At 38.4% G+C, this 27,612-nt stretch overlaps 1 protein-coding gene across 1 annotated transcript in view; it reads left to right on the top strand.

Annotated features, from left to right (window-relative positions):
* Positions 1 to 27,612, top strand: part of Tnks (tankyrase) — a 139,463-nt gene that overhangs the window by 47,466 nt on the left and 64,385 nt on the right. The gene's annotated exons all lie outside the window — the stretch shown is intronic.

Consider the following 27,612-nt stretch of genomic DNA (forward strand, 5'->3'; position numbering starts at 1 on the left):
TTACCGTAACAGCCAAGTTTTTTGAACTGGAGCAATAGATGGTCTTTTTACTTCCAACAATGTAGATTTGAGCTTATGAATTTATTAAAGCAAGCGCCCCGGGCACCAGCACAGAGAGATGCTGGGGTAGAAAGCACCTCTCCTCACCGTCTGCAGGACTGTGTTTCACGGTAGACCCTGAGCTGCTGCTCTCATTGATCTCCATTCTCAGAGTGCTGCATTGGATCTATTTTTGTTTTGATTCTCAGCATTTGAGCCCTGCTGCCTCTGCCTTCTTTTACTTAACTGACTGACCTTTGTCATTTGGAGGCTCTTTGTCACTTCAGTGCTAACAGTGTCATTTTAGGTTGTGTGGAAGTGACTTAACTATCTTTTTGTTTGCTGTTTTTGAAGAGATCTGTGCTTTGCCTAACAGTACATATTGTGACTTTCAGTAGAGACTGAGATGAATGGAAGGTGTTTATGTACACAAAGCTTTAAAAATATATGGAATTTTGCTTAATTACTCTGCATGGGAAGACAACTTTCCACTGTGCTAAAATTAACATAATCACTGCTAAATCAGAGTAATCTGATCTTTCTCAATTAATTAAAGATTAGATGAGTTGCTGCTCTAGGATCACATACACTAGAGAAATAAGGCTATTTAAATCGGTGTAGACAAAGTTAAATACACATACACACTTTTAAATGATGGACTTGGGCCTGTCTGATTTGTCTCAGGCCTGGCTAGGTCCTGAAACCTGGCTAGGTCCTGAAACCTTCAGTCTCTTATTAACAAGCCATGGCCAACAATATAGCAGCTTTAGTGCTTTCTGAGCACAGCAGAAACACAGTTTGGAAGCAGCTCCGCTCAGTGTAGCTACGACAGTATGTGACAAGTACTGAGCAAGCTGTCTTTCTGTGTCCTTTTCCTGACCTTTCCTGTTCTGCTTTCTGCCTGCTGGCTGTTAGGTGCATCTGATGCACCATCGCCTTTAGGTCTACTTCTGCTTTTTGTAAGACCAAGCTTAGATATAAACTATTAACCATAAGAAGCCATCTAATTTGCAATGCAGGTCAGAGAAGATCATTTTAGGGTAGAGCTTCTGCATACTTGCTTACAGAGACTAGAGCGCCCCAGAGGACAGACAGCACATCTAAAGTTGATTTGGAAGCTGTCTAGCATTGCACTTAGATGGTGAGAGTCTACAGTTTCCTCAGCCACAAAACTACTACTACCATTGCTCAACTACTACTGATACTGTTCCTTTAAACTTTTCTTTCAGGTATGGCTTAAAGCAAAACGTCTTGACCAGTAGTTTTCTTGGGAACATAAACAATTCTACTTACACATTCATGTTTTATAGCATACATACATCAAGGAGATATTCCTGTGAGCTGTTTCAGAATGTTTTTCTACCCATGTAGGATTGTTACTAAGAAATTCCTTCCATTGGAATTATGATGGAAGTATTATTTCCAAAGCAAAATTTAAAAAGGTTAAACATAGATTTTCAAAAGGGAACTGGGCTCAAGGCATGGCCCGGTCCTGTCTAGCACACATTAAACCCCATGTTCAGTCCCTAGCGTCCCTTCCTCAAGGATGTGGCAGGATCTTGAAAGAAACATCTTGGAGATGCTAGACATACTGAGTGAGTCTCCTCTTTATTCCAGATGAGTTGTGTTCATTACATAATCTTTGAGAGTGATTTTCCTTCTTGATTTCTCTGGTTATTTGAGTGCTAAATATCTTCCTGATAATCTGTCATTTATGTTACAAGTTTGATGCATCGACCAAACAATATGCAGCTATATCTTAAAGCAAATTAATAGAGTAAATCTCTTTATATAGAACATTAAAAATACATGTTTGATCTTGTTTTATACATAAAGACCGCTATCCAAAGCAAATATATATTGTCAGTATGGCAGTTGGTGTCTACCACATAATCTTTGTTTCATTATCCATTTGAAAGGGCTAGCTAATTGGTTCAACTATTTGCTGAACTATTTGAGTAAATGGTAGGTTTGTAGAAGTCTTAAGGGTTTTGATGTTTGTTAATTACCTATGTTCTAGGTGATCATCTGAAGGACGTGGAACCAGTGTGGGTTGGTTTGTTTGTTGTGTTGTTTTTTAGAACAAGAAAATAAAATGTCAAAGTTTATGTAAATCTTATTGAACAACATATTTGGTATGTTATGATTATTGATTTTTAAAAGTAACATATTTGGGATTTTTCTGTATATAAAAAATGCATTTGGAAATAGAGGTAAGTAAGAAAAAGACAAAAAAAGAAGACAATTCTCCCTTAGAGATGACATTTATGCGTTTTTGTATACCCTTTCCCTTTTAAAGTATACAGCAACATATGTTAGTAGTACTAAATAAAATGTACATATGTTGTATTTTCTAATGGTTGATATTCATAATACACAGTATTTGATTTAGTGGCATGGATAATTTCAGGAGGGTTAGGTAATCTTTAGCATCAGCTTTTATTTCTGTCATGTTTCTGTGGCTGTATATTAGTTTTTTGAGTGAATCCCCTCATATTTAGCATTTGGATAAATTATTTTAGCCTCTTTTTCTTTTCTTTCTATTTTTATTTTTTAAGAAAAAATTGTATGTATCCCAGGTTGGCTTTGAACTTGGTGTTTGACCTTGCACTTTGATCTTTCTACCTTTACCTCCCAAGTGTTAGGCTTGCAAGTGTATCCAGGGCTTGTACACCATAGGCAAGCACTACTCTGTTTTTAGAGTTCATTCATCTTTGTACTTTAAAATCATCAATTTCACCAAAATTATGCTTCTTTGCCGTATTTGGGCTTAGTACATGGAAATGGGTGCTTCTGTTCTTGGATTTGATGTATTTGAAGGTTTAGTCGTGTTGCATGTGGGGATGTCTAAGTGTGTTGGAAGGCTTTGTTTCTTCACGGAACTGAGGAGGATGTTTGTTTCCCATATGAAGTGAAATCTCTGAACAAAGTGAAAGGATGGAGGATATCACCGGGACACTGAATTAGGCAGAGGTGAGAACTGATTCAGATTGAGAGTTCAGGGAAGGATGGATGACCCAGGGAATGCTTATCTTCAGCAGGATCAATGATAATTAGAATATGAACTATGTGAGTTTCTGTTGTCACAAGATTAGCCTGGTAATTGGACTTACTAGCTTACTAGTTGAGTTAAGAAACAAAAATAGGAAAGAAAGATAATTTATACAAAGGTGCCTGAAAATGACATAAACCTTGCTCACACTCATAACTCTAGCACTTGGGAGACTGAGGCAGGAGACTCACTGCAAGTTTGAGGTCAGGTGAGCTACCAAGAGAATTCCAGGTTTCTCTGCACTGTAGAGTAAATACCCTGTCTAAAAAAACCAAAATAACAACAAAGCCAAACCAGAGAGAAACTTTGGCCTGAATTCATTGTGTGGTTAAGGTGCATCTTGGACCGTGTTGAGGAGACTGGTGTGTGCCTTTTGACGGACTTGGTCAGGCAGCAAATTGGAATCTTCCTCCACTGCTCCCCCTGCTGTGTAAGTGGGTATTAGTGAGAACTTTCATGATCTGGACTCTGACTGTAGCTTTGAGCACTTGGGTTTCACTCAAGAAAAAGTTTCTCATTCTTAACACTTTTCATCCACCCTCTTGGTAGTTAGGGCTACATACTGTGCTTTGAGATTGCTAGACCATCTATTTCTCACTACCTTACGCTTTAGGTTCCAAATCTTTAACCTCATGTCTTCTTGAGAGCAGTCACTGCATGTGCCACTGAGTCTCAGTTCTCTTCACTGTGACTGGAGTAGTCTTTTTAAGGCAGAAATCAGCATCCCATCCAGAATGTTCTTCAACCTAATCCCATTCCTCCTGGATAAAATCCAATTCTTCAGCTATGGCCTGTCATGATCTTGCTTCTATCTTGTACATTTCAGTCTTTTATTCTGGTTCCTATTTTCACTGAAGTCGGATGCTAGCTGTCCCTCAGACATGAGCTCTTTTCTGTGTCTGAAGTAAGCGTGACAATAGAACTTTGTGACTCATTGGTATCTGTTCAGATGTCTCACCATCTTGTCGCCAGTGCTGTTAGCTAATCTTGTTTCTTCATGGATTTGTTGAGACCTAAAATCATGTTCTATGGCCTTAAATTAGATTAAAAATATATGTACATATGTCTGGGATCTGACTAATGGTAACTGAACAAATAGTAATGACAGAAAAGGTAGTCATTAATTGGCATCATAATCTTAAACTTTCAAAAGGCTTTAATTTATGTGTGTGGATGCTTTGCTTGCATATATGTCTTTGTACTACATGGGTGCCTGGTGTCTGTGGAGGACAGAAGAGGACATTGGCCACTATGTTCTCTACCCCAAAGCAAAGCCCAGCAAGAGCTTCCATTCATCAATAACACTATTTATGACAATAACACTAATAATTTGTTAGCGTGACCTCCGAGTCAATGTGTACCTTAAGAGCACCTGTGAACTTTAGTACTAAGCTAGCAGGTCTGTGGAATTTTAGATTCAACCAAATTGCCATTTTAAATGATTCTTTAAATTTTATTATAGTAAAGTCATCATTAATTTTTGCTTTGTGAGGGGCATTACAGTATTGGACACTGGAACCCAGGGTCTCATATATGTTAGGCAAGTGATTTACTATATCCCTAGGTCTCAGATTCGTTTATGTGGTGCTAAAATTTGCTAACATTTGCTGTTACAAGATTACTAGCTATGTCCTTGAAGTTTTGATATCTAATACAATTATAAAAATTCCTGTGCAAATGTAACAAATGGTACAGGGGCCGCCTGTACTCTTTCCACCTGCCTAGTGGACATACCTTGTGAACCTGTACTAAGTGTCAAGGAGGGTACATGACTCAGTCAGTATATAGAACCCTACACTGCAGGGGAGTTTGCTGTGGTCCAGCTCCCTTGTGTGCAGCTAACAGGAAGCATTCCCTTTGCTGGCTTTTGTATTTGTTTTACTTTTCAGGAGATTGTAAAATGCTGCTTTTTAGAAACCCCCCCTCCTTTTTTGTTAGAACAAACTTTTAATTTGGGCCTGGTGCTTTGTTACCTTAATTGATTAATGTAGATAGGACAATCACATTGTGTATTTCTCCTTGTGTGACTCCTGGTAGTTTGTCTTTCAAAGAATTGCTGAATTTTATCTAAGTGAACTTTTAAATTTGTTTATAGAGTTCTTTAGTGTTTTCATGTGTCCTCTAGGCTGTTGCCTTTTATAGAGTTAGTGATCATGTTCTGTTTCTTATTGATATTTGTCATTTGAATTTTCTTTTTCTTTGTAAATTTCACTGATATTTCTAAAAGAACTTAACTAGCTTTAAGTGAAAAGTTTTGATATATTTTTCTTCCTTCTTTTTTCATTGAACCTGCTTGTCCTTTCTTAGGTGTTTGGAATAAGAATATTGAAAAATGACCAGATGTGGCTGTGCTGTAGTATGCTATGCCTCCACTGTCAGAAGTTTCATATAAATGTTGACCTGTTTTTTAGTTTATTCAGTTTAATATGTTATTTTAAAATTGAGAATTTCTCTATAACCCATAGACTACTTACTAATGTTGTTTGTATCTTAAACACTTAGAGGCTTCCTTCTCTGTTACCTTTTTGTGTTCCTTTCACATTCAGTTGAATTCTGGGAAAAATACTGTTTCATTTTTTATTCTCTTTGAATTTTTTGTTTGTTGTGTTTTGTTGAGTTTGTTTTGAGGTCCACAGTATGTTCTGTGTTGGTGTGTGTTCCGTGGGTATGATAAAAGAACATGAGGTTGATAAATGTATTCTGGATATATTTGTTCTGTGTCCTGATTGAATTTTCTCTCTAGTTTAATCAATTACGAGAGTGGTAGTAAAGTTTTAACTAAAACTGTAAATTTGTGGCTCCTTTTAAGTTCAATCAGTGTTTGTTTCAAGGGTACTGCAGCTTCATTTTCTAGGACGTGCACATCTAAGATTTCTTGTTTCTTGGTGAATTGACCCTATTTTCAATATGTCAAAACATCTCTGATCATTTTCTTTACTCTAAATTCTACTTATCTGATCCTGGCATAGGTAACCTCATGTGCTTTAAAAATGCAATTTCTGCATGGTATTTATCTACTTGTGCACTTTTAACCTGCCCATATCACTATATTAAAATTAATTTCTTTCACCCAAAATTAATTGTGCAGTATTTTATCATCTATTCTGCCAGTTTTTTTAATTGGCATATTTACATTTCCCCAAGCTCTGTGGCAGTGTTGGCTGTCTTGATAAGTTCTGCTTTTCTTAGTTCTTCCTTTAGAGAAATTTAGGGGTCATTTTAAATATGGCAGTTGACATTTCCAGGTTGCTAGCCTTTTTAGTCATCAGCTGTGGGATATATGGAGTGAGAAGAAATTGAGAACGGCATGTCATGTCATTTTTTATACTGAAGTCGCTAGTTGGTTGAGCATCTGCCTGCCTTTTAACGTTCTCTTATTTTTGTGTGATATGTCACACGTAAGCTTTCTAGTGTGTTCAGTGATAGTAATAGGGACAATAATATTTACCCTTTCCCCAGAGATCCTAAAATAATTACTTATTTTTAAAAGCATTTCTTTTTTAGGACCCAGAGGGATGACTTAGTGGTTAAGAGCACTGGCTGCTCTTTCAGAGGATCTAGGTTCAGTTCTCTGCACCTATTTATATGACAGTTCACAACTATCTGTAAGTCCACTTCCAGGGTATCTGATACCCACTTCTGGCTTACACAGGCACTGGCACAGATATTCATACAGTCAAAACACCCACAAACATAATATAAAAATTACTTTTGAATCTGCTTTGAAATTGTTCATATCTGTATCATTTTGAATCTCAATGTGACTGACTGTTCATGTTATTTTTTTCAAGTAAATATTTGTGTTGATTGAGAATTTTGTGCAGTGTTTTACGTTCATATTTACCCTAACTCCTGTTATGTAAGTTTTCTCTGGCCTGGCTAGGTCCCATTGACCTTCTCTACCCCAAAGAAACACGAAGACACTATATTAGTTATAAGCTGTTGGCTGGTGACTTGGGCTACTATTCTTAGCCCATAACTACTAATCTATGTATTTTCTCCTTAATGGAGAAAAGGTCCAGGTCTGTTACTCCCTTGGGGTCTACATCGTGTCTGCTCAGCATCTCCACAAAAAGAAGAGAAGAGGAGGGGAGGGGAGTGAAAGGAAAGTGGAGGGGAGGGGAGAGGAAGAGGAGAGAAGGGAAAGAGGAAAGAGAGGAGGAAATAAAGAGAAGAGAAGAGATTTCCTACTTGCCCCTGCTTATATACTGATTCTGCCCTGCTGTGTTACTTCCTGCCTGGATCACAAGGCAATTTCTCTTTACTACATTTCCCAGAATCCTCCTTGACCCCTAGTCCCACCTATCTTGCTTCCCTATTGGCAAACAGTGCTTTATTCATCAACCAATAAGACAAACATATGCACAGAAGAACATTCCCCATCATCCTCCCTGTCAATTCTTCCCGGATCTATGCACCCCTACCTTCCTAGTTCCCTAGATTCATTTTTAATTATGTGTATATGTGCATGTCTGTGTGAGCATATACCTCAATCATGCCGCAGGTCAAGGAGAGGCCAGAGGAAAATGTTAGACCCCCTTGATGGGTATTACAGGCAGTTGTGAGGAACCTAACGTGTGTGCTGGGAACCAAACCTCGGTCATGTAGAAGAGTAGTTGGTGTTCCCAACAGCTGAGCCTTCTCTAGTCCCCTGGAAGTAGTTTGCACCAGTCATTTGCACTTGTTACTCTTGACACTAGTAGGATTTAAGCTTTATGTAAAATTGAGTGAGCAGAATGACTTTTGTGATATTCTTGATTTTCTAAATCTGTCTTCCAATAGAATCCAAGATGTAAGCAACTGTAAAATACAAGGAGATAATACAGGATCCTGATGAACACTAGTCGGGTACTATATATTAAAATGAAATAAAAGTAGAATTCTGATTTTGGTATTTACCATTCCATTGACTCATTGTGACCAAAAATAAAAATTGTCAATAGCCTAATGTTTATTCAGCTGGTAACAGGGTTGGGATACAACCCCATAGTCCCCCTTATTGTTATCATCTTCTATGCTGTTCATTAATTCCATTTACTCTTTGGTTCAACTCTAAGATTGGAATAGCCCAACAACAAATATTTTCTTAATTTTGAAGAGTTTTTAACATATGACATGAAAATTTCATCATGAAAAAAAGTGATGTTATGGAATGGTGAAATTATAGGAAAGATCATTTAGGATTGAGAGGCACTGTTAATTATATAGTAATATAATTAAATTCTAAAGTTAAAGTAAGTAGCTTACTGTTGGAGAGTTTGCTAGTGGACCTTTTGCAGAATACCGTCTTTCCTGCATTGCTGTGCACAGTGCCAGTGTTGCTGTGTAGTGGTACCCAGAGGCTGCAGAATCTGGAGTAGAATGTGATATAAAATGTTATGTTGCCCTGAAAACCAAAAGTACCTTAAAACAGACCCTCACTTCTGTGTCTAATATGCCCAGGGATAGTCATGCTAACACCCGTATGATGACACCTCCCAGCACGCTCTAGGTAGGTATCAGTGAGGAGAGTGCCAGCTGCTAGTAAACAGCTGACTCAGTTATACCCATTTGCTTAGCCAGCCATTCTGACAGTTTTAGACTAGGGAAGGGTATCACTGGGACCCCAGGAGGCATGGTGCTCTTAACTTAAACCTTCTGCTAAATAGATCTTATCGCAGACAACATATTTATGTCTAAATGGGGTAGAGGTTAAATGGTTAGAAAAGGCAGTAGTTGATTATAAAAGGAAATGTGTGTATGCATGCCACAGCTCATTACTCTTTCCATCAGCCATCTGTTCCTGTATGCAATGATTTCATTTACGTATTTATTGCCTGATTCTCATCCCTCCTAGCATTAGATTTTTGAGACGTGGAATTCTCTTTGCTCAGTGTTATGATCCCAGCACTCAAAAAATACCTGCAAAATGAATGATCAGTCAGTAAATGGATATTTATTGATAGACTAGAGTAGAATTGTTCTAACAATGTAACAGTTTTTTTGTTTTTATGGCAGAGAAGGAATAACCACAAGAGTGTGAGAAGCTGTTCACATTCTATGTGAGTCGGGAAACAGAAAGAGATGAATTCTAATGGACAGCCCACTTCCTCCCTTTCTTTTATACAACCTGTATTTAGGTCCATGGAATTGTGCTGGCTGCCAATCATCCCTCCCTAGTTAAATCTCTGTGCAAATGCCCTCAGTGGCATGCCCAAAAGTGTGTCTCCTAGGTGATTCCAAATCCAATCAAGTTGAAAAAACCAATTTTCATAATAACTTCTTGTAGACTTACCAGTTTTGTTTTATAAGCACAGGACCTCATAACCACCCCCCCCACACACACATACATGCCTATGCACCTATCTTTGCTTTATCATTAGAATCAGTTGTAGGCATGTGGTGCTTCTTGGCTAAACACTTCAGCATATACTCTCTCCTAAGAACAAAGATATTAACTTGTATAACCCAAATAAAGTATTAATACAGTATTAATACAATCCATCTTTCTACTGTTTTATAAAAATGGTTCTTGACCTATGACTTTTTCCAGTAATACCTGGTAACTGAATTTCTTTAAATAGCTTTTGAACTTTGAACCTTTTCATAGACAGTTAAAAATTGGCCTATCGTTTGTTATTTTTACCTAGTGGCTACTTCTTCTTCTTTTTTTTTTTTTTTGCATATTCTACCATAACATTGTCTTGCCCCAGTTGTTCCTTGTCCCCTTTTAACACCTTCTACTTTTTGCTTTGTTAGTGCTGTCTCTGTCTATTCCTTAGATTTAGTAGGATACAGGTGATAATTATGAATTATTGTGTATCACTTATATCAAGGGCTTGAAAAATATGTCATGAAGCTGTTTTAAAAGTCATATTAAGGGGGGCAGATATAGTGCCACATGTCTGCTGAGGCAGGAAGATCATGTGTTCAAGGCTAACCTGGGATAATAGGAGGAAATGACAGGAAAAGGGCACAGTAAGACTTTAAAGACTTCCTTTCCAAAGCATACCAACCAGCATTTCCCTGGAAAGAGTTAGTTTATTGGTGATTCAGACTGGAATTTATATCACTTTGATTTTGAATCACAAAAAAATGTATAAGGAATGGGTTATCCATTATTTGGAATTACAAATTATTAGAGTATACCTAAATGGTTAGTGATCTGTATTACATATGCCCAATAGAGTATTTCACATATATAATGAATAGGTATTTGTTAGATGATATTATTTCTGTAAGAAGCAATGTGCTGTAGCTAGCTCCCTATATCTTGGTTTTGACATCTTTATGTCATCCCCTAGCCCTGCCATGTACTAAAGTTATGGTGTATCACTACCCTGCAGCTTTGACTTGAACACTCTCTCTCGGTCTGTTGAACACCGTGCTCTAGAGACAGCAAGCTGCTGTGTTGTGAGCAACTGGAGAACCCCATAAGGTGATACTGGGAATATCTGACTGTAGTCAGTAATAGATAACCTGAGGGCTGTCAGCCACATCCCGTGAGGGGCAAAGTAGATTTCCAGTCTCAGTCAGTCTTGTCAAACTGTAACTCCATCCTTTAGCTTGGATGCAGCCCTGAGATGCTGAGTCAGAATCTTTCAGCTAGCCATTTCCAGAATCCTGGTCCCACAAACTGTATGTGATGTCTGTTCTTGTAGCTACCAACCATAGAGGTGAATTTTTTTAGGCAGAAATAGATTTCTGGTATATAGTGAAGCATTATTAAAATACTTATTTTAAACTTTTTTTTTCCGTTTTCTACAATAAAACACAGAAAGAATAAACCAGACAACATTAAGTTGGTTAGATCCTAGAAAGTTGAAGTTTCAGAAAGGAAGCCTGGGAGGGCAGGACAGGTAAAGGGAAACAAATGAGAAATCTAGAAATCTAGTAAAGTAACAGATCCAGGGGCATTTCCTAGAGAGTGCTGTTCTGGTGCAAGCTTAACTTCAGGAAGTCTGTCATGCCTACTAAGGAAGTTAAAGTCCAGTATAGAGGGGAAATCCTAGACCCTGAACACAGACAGACAAGTATTTCAAATAATCAAGTATAAGTAATGTTGGAATACAATATTTGACCTTATGCCCCAGCACAAGGGAAAGAAAAAGGATTTTTAAATATTTTTATGTATATGAATACTCCTTCTTTATGCACACCAGAAGAGAGAGTCAGGTCCAGTTACAGATGGTTGTGAGTCACTGTGTGGTTGCTGGGACTTGAGCTCAGGACTCTCCGTGGGCAGCCAGGGCCTTTAACCACAGATCCATCTTTTCAACCTGGAAAAAGGATTTTTTTTTTAAGGTATTCTGGTTTTTTTCTCTTCCTTTTTTAAAATTTAAGTTAGAAACAAGCTTGTTTCACATGTCAATCCCAGCTCCCTCTGCCTCACCCAATCTCAATCCCAGGGAGGATGTGTTCTTCCATGTCATTTCATCCAGTGCCCGGCTCTCTCCAGGCTAAGAGAGCATCCCTCATTGTGGAATGGGCACTCAAAGTCTATTTGTATGCCAGGGAAAAAAGATTTTAAATGAAGCAGATTCCTTAAAAAGCAGATTTTTAAGAATATGTGTAATATAGTAATCTTGAGGCATTTACATTTTTGTAGTATTGAGCAAGTATAGCATGATGGGCCCTTGCAAGAAGGGTTGCTTGAGAAAAAGCACTGTAGACCAGTGAGGCCAAACCTTCCAGGCCTGAGTGTGTGCACACCATGCCTCCATGAGCCACTGAAGAGGCCAGAGCCCCAGAAAGAAATGGGATATAAAGAGTTCAAAAACAACAACAACAAAACCCGAAGAGTGCAGGGGAACAGGACAGTGAAACGCTCACACGACCTGGAACAGCTTGTTCTGAGTCAGCAGGTCTCTCTACCTTTCACAGGGAACCATTGGAAAACAAAGATGTTTATGTTACGATTCCTAACAACAGCAATATTAGTGTTGAAGTAGCAACAAAGTAATCTTATAGTTGGGGATCACCACAACATGAGAAACTGCATTAAAAAGGGGTCCCAGTGTTAGGAAGATGAGAACCGCTGCTGTAAGCAATGGGCAAGTCCTCAAAAGAGAAGAAAGGGAGGAAGGAAGAAGAAAGGGAAGGGTGTGGCAAGAACTGAGAAGTCATAGAAAGACTTATACAGTGTTTCTTATTGGCAAAATTTGGGACAATTTGACAATCAAAATATTGATAGTGCTTGACTCTATAGTGAATTGGATAAAATAGGAATAACTGAGTATAAATGAATAAAGGGGAACTCTTTCTTAGTTTCATTCCTACTAATCAGTTTGGAGGGACTGTTAGACATAGCAAATTCACTGTTGCCACAGTCACGGTAAATAGTGGTAAGGACAAATGCCATGTGGGGGTACTAAACCTTAGGAAACGAGTTTTATTAACATATTTGCATTTTCTGCATCTGCCCATAAATTAGACAGCACTTTGTTGGGTAAACAAAATGAATGTCACCAATGAGAGAGTCAGATATACCTGAGAAGACACCAAGACAGTTCCCATGTGTCTAGGGCATGGACCCTGAAGTATTAAAGACAAACGCATCCACGTAGAGAACATTGAAAACTCGTGGGCAGAGTAGTGCAGATTGGTGAGCCTGGCAGGCAGGAGTCTTCTGTTTGAAATTATTTCCATTGAAAGGTTTTTTAGCTTTAGCAGGGAAAAAGAGAAAGGGGTTGCCATTGAGCTAATGAGTTACATAATCAATGGTGAATACTGGTGAATCTGCTTTTCACTCCAGCCTTTTAAGTTGCTATTTAGGAAAAACTCAGCCTCCCCGCACACCTTCACATTTTTCTTCCAACCACATCAGTGGTCTTTTGTATTTATTATCCCAAAATTAAATGTTTCTTTTCTATGAAGGAAGCTTAAACTTCACTTGTCATTTCAGGCCAGAACATTTTAATGAGCACTGTCAGAGTTATCAATTCTTTCTTTTATCATGTTTAGGAGTGAACTACTGGGCATTTAATTCCTTGAAGTTGTTTGGAAACAAATGCTGTCTGTACCCTTTTGTCTTTTTTTTTTTTTTCCTATAAGACCACAGTAGACTCTGTGTTCCTAACTCAAGGATAGTGCAGTGTACTGAGTTCCTTCCTGAAGGATGCCCTACACTTAACTAGCTCTTAGGAAGCTTTTAAACCTAATTAGCCATCTTAGCTTTGTGTCTATGACTACAATATGTGAGCCAAGCAGTGTTTTCTCAAAGGCCTACTTAGAACATCTTGATTTTATACATTCGGTCATAGCCCTCTGACAGTTTGGCATCGATACACATCTTGATAACCACCCCCACCACTCCCACCCCCACCATGGACGTTGGAAGTCATCTGAATTGACAGCCTGACAGGAAATGGGGAGCAGCACAGGCAATGATGGCTTTCATTCCTTTAGAGAGAAAGTAGAAAATGTGTAATTATCTGAAGTGACTATCATTTTATATATGGAAATTTCTCTTAAAGGAAGTAATACTTAGGACCTTAATTGGATAGAAAAGCAGCCTCAGATAAGAGAATCTTACACAGTGGCAAGACTGTGCATGGATCTGTGGGCCTGAGGACACGCCCCTCCTATCCCAGCACACCACTCTTCGTGGTGAGAACTGTTCTGTCTACCAGTTCTTAGGGTTAGCTTTATCCTCTTTCCCTCTTTCTTTCTCTCTTTCCCGTCTGTAACAAACATTTTATTGCTCTTTATAATTCTAGTTATATGTATTTGGCTTCAACAATCGGAAATGGGCCCCAGGTGAATGAAAAGGAATCTTTTTCTCTATCGATGTTCAATCTTTCCATATGTTGTTTTTCTATTATTCTACTACCCTCCATTGCACCTAGAGTGAATGATGTATTGCTTCTACAGGACACAAAAATGACTGTCGTTTTTAAGGAGTTATTAGTGCCAGGGGCAATAACAGGCAGATGTGGGAGGCTCCGGAAGAGCAATGCCTTTGTGCACTTGTTTGCAAAATTAGTCGTCTTTTCATTTGCAAAACCTAATAAGGAAAAATAAAATAACTTCTTGTCTATATTTTTTTTTGCAAAGGAAAGTGAGCATCTCAAATAGAAATATGAATGATGATGTCTGGAAGCAAAGGCTAGCTAGGAACAGAGGAGGAGAGGAAATCCAATTAAGAGTGGAAACAAGAATCTACACAAACTTCTACCATCGTCACAGAAGTTTGTGCTACTGCTTGCTGGTTCAGAAGGCTGTATTTCCTGTACAGGGTTCTCAGTGTCCAAGTCTTAAAGACACTTAGCAACTGAACAAGTAGTTTCATAGAAAGTTCTTAGATCCCTTTATGTTTCCTTTTAGTTATGAACCATGATGGCCATGTCAATATTACCCTCAGGCACTACCAGTATTTGGGGGCCAAATGGTATACTGAAATATTGTGTGATATAATTTGAACTAACAGGTTTTGAAATCAGACAGTCTCCCAAAAGAAAGGACTGAGTCACATTCATACACACATGAACCTTAATGTGACTTTCTTCTAGGACAAAGGAAGTATGGTGCTGAGTAATTAATAATTTATATGCTTTGTTTCTGAAAGAAAAAAATGAAAGCGATTAGTCTCAATTTTTCCCCCTTTAGGTCTTGATATGATGATACCTTTTAGGAGAAAAAATAATTAAAATTAATAGATTATTTAAGCAAAAAATGCAATTCATTTCTCTAATGTTTCAAAAATGTGAAGTAAAAAATTTTAAATATATTAAAAGCCTTAAAGCCAGGTAGTGGTGGTCCTTTGTGAGGTTAAGAGTTTGTCCTTGGCTGAGTGGCGGTGTCGCACGCCTTTTATTCCAGCACTTGGGAGGCGGGGACAGGTGGATCTCTGTGAGTTTGTGGCCAGCCTCGTCTACAGCATTCCAGGACAGCCAGGGTTATACAAAGAAATTCTGTCTCAAAAAGCAAAAATCAAAAACAAAGAAAAGAATTTTAGTTCAAAAGGACATTGGCATTATTTATAATGAAAAAACAAAAAACAAGGATTTACATAATGCCTTACAAGAAAAATGGTAAGCTATAGCTATTTTTGCTATAGCCACATAGCGAAAAGCAGGTACAAGGATGGGAAGCCCCCCGTGCTGCCGTCTAGAGTGTGGGCTCATGTGCTAACAAAAGTGAGCCCGCTTTATTCACGAGGCTCTTCATTTATACCGTAGTATAATAAAAGGCATGGATTCTTGAAACTTTGTTTTCCATAGCTCTAGTGCCATGGAGTATTCCTAGCACTGTAATTTTTTTTTGTACTGAGAATACTTCTTTCTTTTTCTGCTAGTTTTTAACAAGAAACACATAAACTTTATTTTTGCAGCTCAGTAATGATTTATAACACACACACTAAGCCACACTGACGCACTCATCCTGTGGCCAATGGGCCTTTCCTGAAAGAACTTCCGGGTTACTGTTAGTTACATTATCTGCCCCCAGACAGACCTGTCTCCAAAGTCAGTTTCTTTAAGGTGTGATGATTTTTCAGTTCCATCTCTCTCTGTCATTAAATCTATAGATTTATACAAAGTAGAGAAAGAAGCTAAGTATGACAAGGAAATAATTGGATCCTGGGTTTAAAATTTTCACCCTTTCAAACAGATTTTTGACTTAAATCTATTAAAGTTGTCAAGATGATAAAACATTAGGCTGCCAAGAATCCCAGAATAGCCTGCTGAGATTTTATACCCAATTACAAAGCTCTTAGTTAGGTAATCTTTGTCACTGTTCTTAGATAATTCTATGCAGAAGCCATTACACAAATGACTGATTCTATCAATTGACTCACACTTCCTCAAATGAATGTACAGTATCTATTGCTAACAGAATGAGAGATTTGTGTGAGAATCATTTTCAGTCTCTGGCTTAGTACGTTCTCTAAAATGTGTGGCTGTTTAAAATGTAAATTTATTTGAAATAGTTTTCTATCTTTGTCACATTAGGTTTTCTATATATGTAATTCAAATTTTGTGTCTAAATTTATTTGGGCTAGAGACAAATACATTGAAATGATACAAGATGAACCAGAATATTGTCCCTTATAAATATATCCAGGCATGAACTGTCAGCCTGTATAATTTGTCACTGCTCAAAAAGGCAAAACAAAAACAAAACTAGAAAACCCTCATGATATAGGTGTGGGTTTTCTAATAGGACCCTATTTGCTCAAGAATTGAGACCAATAATTGACAAGGGCAGTTTTATGAAGCTAAAACTCTTCTACACAGAAACAACAACAACAACAAAAACAAAAACAAAAAAAAAAAAACCCCTACTGGTTGAAGAAAAAGCCCACAGAATGGGAGAGAATCTTTGCCAGCTATACATGTGACAGGCCTTAATATCTCTAATATATAATTTAAAGAATAAAGCATCAACCTAACAACCCATTCAAAAAATGGACTTATGATCTGAACAGTGAATTCATAAAAGAAGAAATGAAAATGGCTAAGTATGTCAAAATGTGTTCATCATCCTTAGCAATTAGGAAAGGCTAACTGTGAAATGTCATCTTACCCTAGTCAGAATCACAAAGGTCCACAAAACAACCACGGCAGATGCTGGAGAGGATACGGGGAAAGGGACCCTGCATTCACTGTTGGTGTAGGCAGACTCCTGCGGCCACTCTGAAAATGAGCACAGGGATCCCCTAGGCACTAGAAATGAGTCTGTATGACCATCTTTACTACTCTTCAGCATATACCAAAGGACTCCACATCCTCCTCCACAGACACTTGCTCAGCCGTGTGCACTGCTGCTCTAGCCACAATAACTAGGAAAGTGAAACCACCTAAAGTCCTCCAGCTGATGAATGGACAGTTGAAAATCTGGTGCATATACACTATGGAATACCATTCAACTGTAAAGAAAAATGAAATCATGGACTTACATGTAAATAAAATGAAATGGAATTCAGCAAGATCATATCGAAAGAGGTAACCCAGACCCAGAAAACAATTCTTTGTTTCTTTAAGTCTTGGGATATGAATATAACCTGAAGTAACTGTAGAGGTCGGGAAAGTAAAAAGGGATAATTGGAATGTGGAGGAGGTTGGGAGCATAGGAGAGCAATTGATAGGGGAATTGTAGGATACAAGTGATCTGAATGGGGAAACAGGAGAAAGGGGGCCTTTAATTAAGGAGTGAAGAGAGATAAATACAGAAGAAGAAGGGTAAAATAGTAATAAGGGTGACTGAAGAAGTCATAAGGAATCACACTATTAACTATCTAAAAGTACCCACACTACATGTAAAAGAAAATTTCCCTTATAAGTGTTTCACTCAAGAGCCCATAGACTGTTTAACAAAAACTCCAGTACCAGATATGAGAAGACCTCTTTTGAGCTGTTGGTCAGGGTTGTCCAAGAAATTCCCAAACCTGTAGGCTACTACTGTTGCCCTTGGTTGCCCCCCTCTCCTGGGGTGCAAGGTAAGTCCCCATTGCTGAAGACACCATGCATATTAGACAGAGGATCTGGGCTGGATGTAACCCGAAGGCTTCCTTCCTGAGGACTAGCTTTCATGGCACCAAAAGGCATTATGCAAGCTTCCAAAGAAAGAGAACAACCAATGGTCATGCCCATCTGTGACACCTGTGAACCACACAACCAACATGGCATGATAACCTCAAGGGTGCAGTAGTGCCACATCTACCTTCTAATTGTACTTATGGCTGTCTTTAAAAGGGGGCAGGGAATCATGCCTGGTACTGGAAACTTAGCCAGCTATCCAGGGCTAGTGAAGTCATGGATCTTGGAAGAAAACCTACAACCACCATTTACTAAATCAGTATAATCCCTAACTACATTCAAAGTATTTATCCTTATACCTATAGATAAGTAGTGTAGAAACTTTTGTTTGCAGCAGATGGAGACTAATATAGAAAGCAACGGTCAACCAATCAAAATGCAGAATTCAGGAGCCCAGTCCCAACTGGTAACATCTACAACACAACTCTTACTCCTAAGGCTCAAGGATCATTGTAAAAGAGGGGCAGAAAGATTGTGAGAACCAGAGAAGCAGGGAGTTTGCTGTGAGAACACACACATCTCTTAGAAATGTCAGAGAAGTTACCCCTATGAAATCTCACCAGCATGGCTGCCTAAACATGACTAAACAAAGACAACACCAACGGACATGCTGGTGAGGAAGGGAGGAAGCCCAGGATGCCTCAACCCTAAACAGAGAACTGCAGGCAGCTAAGCAATGTTGAGAGCAGAAACATAGTCTTCCCAAAGGAACACCGTACCAGTTGGTTACCCAATACCAAATGGTCAGCCCTGAGAACATACATATAAGTAGCACTATACAGATAGACTGAGTGTGTCATTATATATTTAAGAATACATACATATATGTAACATGTAATACATATATGTAACAATAATTAAAAACAGATCCAGAACAGGGGTACATGGGAAGCTTTGGAGGGAAGAAAGGGAAGGTGGAAATAATGTAATATATTTTTTAAAAATGCTATTTAAAATGTATAAAATCTTTTAATGTTGATTTAAAATGAAATTTTAATTTAGAATATTGAATGTTTTTAAATTTTTATTTTTAGCCCTAATTTCTCATTTTTCCTAGTGATACATACACAGCTATTTTATTAATTAAAGACATTTAAATTTCATTTATTTATGTGACCTGTGTCTTGTATACAGGTACAAATAGAAGTCAGAGGACCACTTGTGGAAATTCAGCTTAGACAGCAAGAACCTTTACCCACTGAGCCCACTTGCTGGCCCTAATTGTTTTATTTTAGTACTACTTAAGAGAAATTAAGCTAGTCCTGATGATAGAAGCCTGCCAGCTACTTGGGAGGCAGAGGCAGGATGATGACAAGTTCAAGACCTGCTTGTCCTTCAGAGTGAGTTTGGTGTCATCCTGGGCCACATATTAAGACTGTCTATAAAACAGAATGTGTTAAGACTCCTAATAAGAATAATTGTTCATGACATATAAAGCTTCATTTATATTGTAAATAAAACATTACTAAGCTGGTCATGGTGGCACACATTTTTAATCCTACCACTTGGAAGGCAGAGGCAGAATTACAATAGCCAGTGCTACATAGTGAGTCCCTGTCTCAAAAAATGTGTGTGTGTGTGTATGTGCGCGCGCGCGAGCGCACACACTTTTAAAATTAAAAAGAAAAGCAAAGTCAAAGAGAAACAGGATTCTCTTCACTGGAGAACTAGTATGGCAACCTGCCTGAAGCGTGTAGGAAGCCAGCTGACTGGCAGGTAGCACACACTGGATCTATTAGACAGGAGGGTAGTTCGTTGTGTTTGGGATGCAGCAAGATGACGGAAGACTCCCTTATACTGTTCAGAGTAGTAAAAGACTTAGGAATTTATTCATTCTGGAATTACCTGTTGTTTTCACATTGCAGTTGGCTTTGGTAATAGCCACAGATATGGGAGAACTGATGTAATTATCTAGGTATATACATGTAAGTTTTGCATTTCCAAGTCAATTCTATCATTCTGGGATATGATACTTTGTATGAATCTTTTACTTTCAGGTGAATTGCTACATCTTAGCTTTCTCTAGTGGTTCTAATTTTACCCACTGAAGTCCTGTGAGTACAGTCTGCCCTAACAGTTCAAGTATTAGGAGAGAGTTACCATGCAGTTTTTAAAAATCAATTCCAATTCTCCCTACAACATGGGGAAATGTGTGTGTTTTTAATGTTTATACTGTACGGCACAAAAACTGGGTTTTGTTGTATGTTTTAGAGATCTTACATGTTCTGACTGACCAGGGTTTTTCTATTTATATGCATGTTGCCCATGTTTAAATTTACTATCTTAATAAAGGTAGTAGATTTGGGATTTTATGGAGATATTTGTGCTGCACAACATGACTGTGGGCTTTTTTTTTAACTTCTGAGAATGTTTAGTTTAAGGAAAATAGTAACATGCATTTTATATCCTTTAGTGTGTGGCGTCAGGGAGAGAATTAACAGAGATGAATAAACTAGAGCATGAGTTGAATTTGGAAAACACCATTTCCTAAACTACCAAGTGACAAGGCAATAATAATTTAAGTAAAAGAAAGGACCCTTGTAACTCAAACCTCCAGGAAATAATTCCATCATTACATAGCTCTCCCTTGAACATGCTCAACACCCTAATATAAAACAACAAATTATTTGCCTACAATCTGCATTCCTCTTCCCTAAATGCTTTATGTCACCTAGACTATGTACAGTGCCCCATTACAATACGTGGTTTATAAGAAGTGGTTCGAGCCGGGCGGTGGTGGCGCATGCCTTTAATCCCAGCACTGGGGAGGCAGAGGCAGGCAGATCTCTGTGAGTTCGAGGCCGGGCTGGACTGACAGCCTCCAAAACAATACAGAGAAACCCTGTCTCGTAAAAACAAAACAAAACAAAACAAAAAAGTGGTTCGATGTTATTGTTCAAGGAGTAAAGACAAAGAAAAATAAGGCCTATGTTAAGCAGTTTTCTTCTAATATTTCCACCCTTTTTTGAATTCACATTAGTTAACTAGTTGTACAAGGTATAAGTGTAAATTTGCAATGAGCAAACCAGCAACTATGAAGACATATACTCTGATCACTTCCTGCCTCTGACAGACACAGAAAGAGTGCTGGAACACTACTGAGAACAAGCTAAGGAACACTTGTCGTTTTCCCCCTCTGCTTGATTTGGTTAATGCTTTTATTTCACAGTAAGCTCTTAGATCATCCAGAAGTAATGGAGAGTGAAACTGGATAAGGTCGTCTGACTTTAGTTGAGGCTACACTTTGAGCAAAGGGGTGGAGAAGTCAAATATTTCAAGTGGATAAGTACAAGTATCAGCACAGCTAAGCTTCAGTTGGGAGTGTGTCCAACAGATGTAGGAATTGCTGAGCACAGTTGCTCTTCCTCTCTACTCCACAACACCTTGGACATTGTGTTAAATATCATATAGCTCTCTCTCCGCCACCGACTTGAGCTCAGGAAATCAGGGCCCATATCCTGTGGTCTTCTATGTATCTCTGGCAGTACATACTGCATTTCATTAAAAAAAATGAGTCTCACTTTCCCATTCTTTGATTTATGTATCTTCTTTTTTTCTTCACTATAATACATTTCTTTGTATTATGCATGTGTGCCTGAGTGTATGTATGGTACACCAGTTGTATACAGTGCCAGTGGAGGTCTGAAGAGGGCATTGGATTCCTAGACTGGAGTTACAGGGTTGTGAGTCAGTGTGTGGGTGCTGGGAAACCGAATCCAGGTCCTCTGCAAGAGCAATCCATGCTTTTAACCAGTAAGCTCTCATTCCAGCCCCTCAGTACATAGTTTCAACATACACTTAATGCAGTGGCCTTCCCTTATCGTGGGGGCTATGCTCCACAATAGGTGCCTCTGTGGGTCATGCTTAACCGCTTAACCACATCTTTTTTTGTTTGTTTGTTTGTTTGTTTGTTTTAGACAGGGTTTCTCTGTGTAGCCCTAGCTGTCCTTAAACTAGCTCTTGTAGACCAGGCTGGCTTCGAACTCACAGAGATCTACCTGCTTCTGCCTCTCAAGGGCTGGGATTAAAGGTGTGCACTACCACCACCCAACTTTACAAATCTGTTGTTTTTAGTTAATAATTTTAGATAGTTTACAAAATAATTGGTTTCATTGTGTGTGTCTCTCTCTGTCTCTCTCTCTCCCCCCTCCCTCCCTGTTCTTAAACTCCATACTACTGTCTTGACTGCCCCATCTCCAGTCTTGCTTTAAAAGAGTTGTCATTTCAGCTGTGACACTGAAACAGGAAGGTCACAAAGTCGAGGTTGGCCTACGCTGCAAGGTGAGGCCCTGTCTCAAAAAATAAAAAAATCACAAAGGCAACAGCAATAAAAACATGTAAGTAAAGTTTTTCAGGAATACATCCTCTGGGGAAGGGCAGACTGCATTGTAGCAGTCTGGACAGGGAACCAATGGAACAGGGTTAGGATAGAGGATAACTTCATCCAGAATGTAGAACAAACACAGTGCTTGTTTGCTTGTTGGCACAATCTGAGTGGTGAAATGTATATCCTATGCTTTTAATTCATTGGAAAGCTATTATAAGTTTATATATATACATATATATACATACACATACATAAACACACACACACATAAACTTCACTCTCCAGCATAAGTCTGGTTTGCTGCCTGCCTTATTTTCTTCACTAGACATGGTGGTGCACGCCTTTAATCCCAGAACTCGGGAGGCAAAAGCAGGCATATCTCTGAGTTCGAGACCAGCCAGTGTTTAAAATGACTATCTTACCTTAAAAGCCAGGCAAATGTATTTGAGGAGTTAACTTTTAAACTAGCTTGTGAAGAAAAACATTAATAGCCACCAGTAAACTAATCAGATAGGTGACTATTAAAAAAATAAAAGCGTTTTCATCTTCTGCTTTTTCTGGAAAATGCTGCCTAAATTATAACTGGCTTATAAAATGAGAGACTTTGTGTTTTTTGAGAGTACAATTACAAATTTATTAATAGACTATATAAATTATCCAGAAGAAGTAAATACTGATATTTAAATTGTAATCATGCAAAATATCAAATAAAAATAAATAAGATAGGACTTAGCTACTTTTTTTTTTTTTTGAGATAGAGTGTCCTTGTATAGTCTTTGCTGGCCCAGAAATAACAACAGTTTACCTACCCCCGCTTCCTGTGTGTTGGGACTAAAACTGCATGCCACCATGCCCGGCCATATTTTGATTTGAGTAAAATACAGTAACTGAATAGAAGTTGAATATCTGTGCTATCTCATGCTTGTAGTGGAAGCACAAAGTGGGGTTTGTTATTGAAAGTTCAAGGCTAGACAAGACTATAGGAAGACCTCTCAAAAAAACAGAACAACAAATCCCAGTCAATTCACTAACACAAGGACTTTTAGTATAAGGATAAAAATTGTATGGCAAATGATGCATTTACATGTTGGGTGTGCATGTCTTATTAGATGCCTTCACTAAAGGACCCTAAGTACAAACTTTTAGGTAGCTATAGCCTTTTTTGTTGATAAGAGGCTGAACAGATACCAGAGGCTGAGTTATTTCCAAAGAAAGGAAATGAGCGAGCTCACAGTTCTGAAGGTCCCAATGTGTGTCACCAGTCCCTGCTGCTTAGCTTTTCTCAGGCCCTCAGTGATGGGAGCAGAGGTAAGAGTGATGGCAAGATGGGGAGCAAGAACAGTCAGTGGTCACATTTGCTCTTTATAATGGCCCAGTCTCGGGGATACTTGCTGTAGGAGTCTAGCATTCATCTCTGCCAGGACTGATAGCACCGATTACTTATTTACTTTGGACTTAGCCCCACCATCTCTCATCATCATCACACTGGGGCCCAAACTTCTAGCATGTGAACTCACAGAAGACCAACCTTGGCATCATCAAAGTTTATTTTGCGTGCTGTCTCAGGTGCAGCACATCCCAGAAGAGTTTCGAGAGTAGTTTCAAGGAGGGAGGGGAGGCTTCCTACAGGATCCTGGCTTTTATATACACCAGTGTTTTTAAAGGAAGAGGCCCACCAAGTGTAGTAGTAGCACATGCATTTGGCAGGCTGAGGCAGGAGGATCACAAGTTAAAGGTGTGCCTGAGCCACTAAGTAAGACCCTTGTAAAACGATGTGGGTCAACTTTCTCCTCTTCTCTATGTCAAAAAGAACCTCAAAGCTTATGGTCAATGAAGGATCCTTGCCAGGAGTAAGAATCATGGCATAAAGAAATGGACGGGTATAGTTCAGAAGTATCAACTGGCTCTAGGAATGAAGCCAGACTGACAATGTCATTGTTTAGAAAGCAAGTCACTCTAAGAAAGTATTGTGGTCACTTTTCTAGCAGTTTAATGGCCACCCATAAGAAGCATTGTTTTCTGTGTTCTCATCCCATGATTATCAGCGGGGAAGACTTCCATTTCCTCAGTATTAAACACAGTGCTAATACTCTGTTCATGTTATTCTAAAGTTTGTTTCAAACCTCGTGTTTTAACATGCTGACTAATTGCATATACTAAGCTTTGATCATGTTTCATAAAAATTGTTATATATCAGGGTTGTTTGCTACATTCACATGTAATAAAATTAGCTATGTTTGACATAATTTTTGTGAAACCATTATATGTGATTTAAAGTCAGTTTCTAGTGTAATAACAACATATGTGTGAAATGGCAAGACACTTGTCACGACACTGATGAATGACCTGTGAATATATATGCAGCTGTCAGTAGGTCACCAGCTAGAATATTAATGACCATCACTATGTTTATGATAGGAAGGAACTTAGCACAAATACGTGCTTCTTTCTTTTGCAAGCTTCTAAGAGCAAGTAGCTTCTTACTCCTGGCAAGTTTCCTTCATTGACCATAAGATTTGAGATTCATTTGACAGAGAAGAAGAGAAAGTTGACCCACATCATTTTACAGTTGTTTACAATGTCTTAATCATTGCTTAAATCCATCCTTTGTCTTTTGCCATCCTTTGTCAGTTTCTCTACTTCTGCTGTGATCACAACTTTCTGCCCCCCTCCCCAAGTACAGTAATATAAAATGCTACCCTCCTTTCACTGAAGGGAAAGTATGTTGTTGTAGAGAAGGATTGTGGGGAGTGGAAGGAAAAGCTTCTTTTTCCTATTCTGTGTTAGTTCTTTTAATTGAAAATCTTTAGAGGGGTTTAATGAAAGATGAACTCTCTCTGTCCTTGGCTACACAGAGCAAACTAAGAACAGTTGTTAGTATAAAAACCAAATTCTTTAAACTTTGAATTGCATTCTTCTCCTTTACCATCTTGGGTATTCTGTCTAAGTCAGGCAGTATTGGGTGCTTTATTTGTATTATCCCTGACCCTCAAAACAACCTCATAAAGTAAGTTTTCTTTTTAAAAAAATGAGAAACATGAGATTCAGAAGAAGGTTAAATGACTTGGTCAGACTCATATGGGTTGATAATAGCATAGTCCAAATTCGCTTGAAATGTTTGGCCCTAAAGTGATGCTCTCTGTTAGAATTCCTCAGGTACTCCCAAGTCAGCCCAGGACCTGTCCTGCCCTCCAGGAGACATGTCGGGAGGATGTCATTCAGTTTTCCACAGCCATGGGCACGTGCCACTCTTGACTTTATGATAAAAGTGAAGGTGAAAGCAAAATACTAGCATGCTGTTGTAATGAGGTTGAGGAGGAAAGAAGTTAAAGGGAAGAGAACAGAGTACGTTTGAAGTACAAACAAAGAATCCTCATCCAGACACTGCTTGTTGGTTAAGAGAATATACGTTTGACCTCAGAGTCCACTGATCCAGGGATGCAAAACATTGCATTTAGCCTCCTCGAGCATTCTTTTGTTGTTCAGATAATGGTAGGCCATCAATTGCCAGAATTTTCACCTGCTGTTCCACAAGAGCATACTGTTTTCTCCTATCTAGAAAGCCAAGTGTCCCCCACCTACACATTGTTAGAAAGCTGTGAAGAATCTACCAGTTCCTGCTTGTCCAGAGCATGAACTGCTAGAATCTACACTTTATCCATTCAAAATTAAATACATTTAATAACACAAACAGAAAAGTAAATGAATTAAGCATTTTGAAATAGTGAAGTGTATAACATTCTAGAAGTATTTGGATATAGATATCTCTGCTCATCTCATAGACCCACAACTTATGATAGTCTGATTAAAGTTCCTTGAACCACCAAGAAAAGTCATCATTTTTTCAGATAATTCCCATTGAATGCATCAAAATATATAATATAGTTTTAAAAGGTATTCTGTCAAAAACAGAGAACTTAGCACGCCTTTAATCCCAGCACTGAAGAGGCAGAGGCAGGCAGATCTCTGTGAATTCGAGGCCAGCCTGGTCTATAGTGGGAGTTCCAGGACAGCCTCCAAAACAATACAGAGAAACCCTGTCTCGAAAAACAAAACAAACAGAAAAAAAAAAGATGCCAAATTAACAGTTATATTGAAAACTCTGCCAATCTATCCTTCTGTAGTCTTTGAATGTTCCAAGAGTTAGTGTTTGTGGTACCAGCCTTTTAGCAAGGCCAGCGATTACTTTTACATAAATGTGGCTGATATGTTAAGAGAGAAAAGTATGTCCATCAAAGAATTAGAAATACCAAAATAACACCATCTTCTAATGTCTATTATTTTTATGTGAGGTATTATATTACAGTGCTTATTTGAAAAAATTGTTTTTGATTAAACTTGTAGGCAAAATTGATCTTTCATATAAGAAACTGAATGATGTATAATGCCTGCTGCTCAGAGCTGTGAGACTGTACAAACATAAGTGCATTGTAATTTATAGGGACCATATTGTTATCTTTGAAAAGAAGATTGCTTCCCTGCAGTCCTGGCTCTTATCAGGGAGCTTTGCCCTTTGAATGCATCAGCCTGCTGAGGCCTAGAGTTGATGAGACGCCTATTTGGGAATTGTCAGACCCCTGCTTCTCGTGACAAGTTCAATCCTAAGGAATTACAGACCAGTGTAGAAGTCCATGTGATGATTTTTCTAATGATGTAAGAGCTGTCTTTGACTTTGTTGAGCAATGAGGTAAACTAAAGTAGAAGTGAATGTGATAGTTGTGATTTAGGAATTGACATGAAGAACTATTGTAAGAAGGTAGTGGTAAGAAAAAGTGCTCACATGTAGTAACAGTGAGAATGGAAAGAATTTCAAGTAGAGAGAAGACACTAAATGGATCACATGGTAAAAGAACTTTTAATTTATGTGTTGGTTTAATTTCTTAGATTTTTAAAAATATGTGAATTGTCCTTCTTACAAAGTTAAATAAGTATTTAAAATGCAGCCCAGCAATCAGCATTACTAGATGTTTGCCCAAAATGGTTTCCATAGATGTTTATAATAGTGTCACTTATAACCACCCAAAACCACAACCCTGGATTTCTGTCAGCTAGGGAAAGGATAATCAAATTGCAGTATGTCTATGTAATGATTTTTGCTTAACAATTAAAAAAACAAAACAAAACCCTACTCTGTCTAGTGACAGTGACAGATTTCAAAAGCATTTACACCAAGTTTTTTAAAAAAGACAGACTCAAGGTTTATGTGTTCACTAATTCTACTTAGATGACATTCTGTGGATTAAAAGTGTAAGGACAATGGAGAGCTGGGCTAGAGGTCAGGGCATGCACATGTTCAAGTCATTGGATTCATTGTCCAATAGTGGAAAAATGAGAAATGTCAAATAAACAGAAACTCGAGGGAAAGAAGTTAGACTAGCAGTTGCCTTGAAATTATGCTTCAAAAAAGCATGAGACATTTTGGGGTGCAAGAGAAATATTCTCTGTCTTCAGTAGTATCTAAGAGATAATGTGAGTGGTTAAGAGCATTTGCTGCTCTTGCAAAGGAGTGAAATTAGCTTCCCAGCCCCACACTGGAAACTCATAACTGCCTGTAACTCTAGCACCAGAAAAGTCCAACACCTTCTTCTGGCTTCCACCAGCACATTCTTAGATGTGTGCACACATGTACATATGCATGCATTCACTAAGTAAAAATTTAAAAGCATGACTGTACCAGG

The sequence above is a fragment of the Mesocricetus auratus genome, unplaced genomic scaffold (genome assembly GCF_017639785.1).
Source record: "Mesocricetus auratus isolate SY011 unplaced genomic scaffold, BCM_Maur_2.0 Super-Scaffold_100026, whole genome shotgun sequence".
Classification (NCBI taxonomy): Eukaryota; Metazoa; Chordata; class Mammalia; order Rodentia; family Cricetidae; genus Mesocricetus; species Mesocricetus auratus.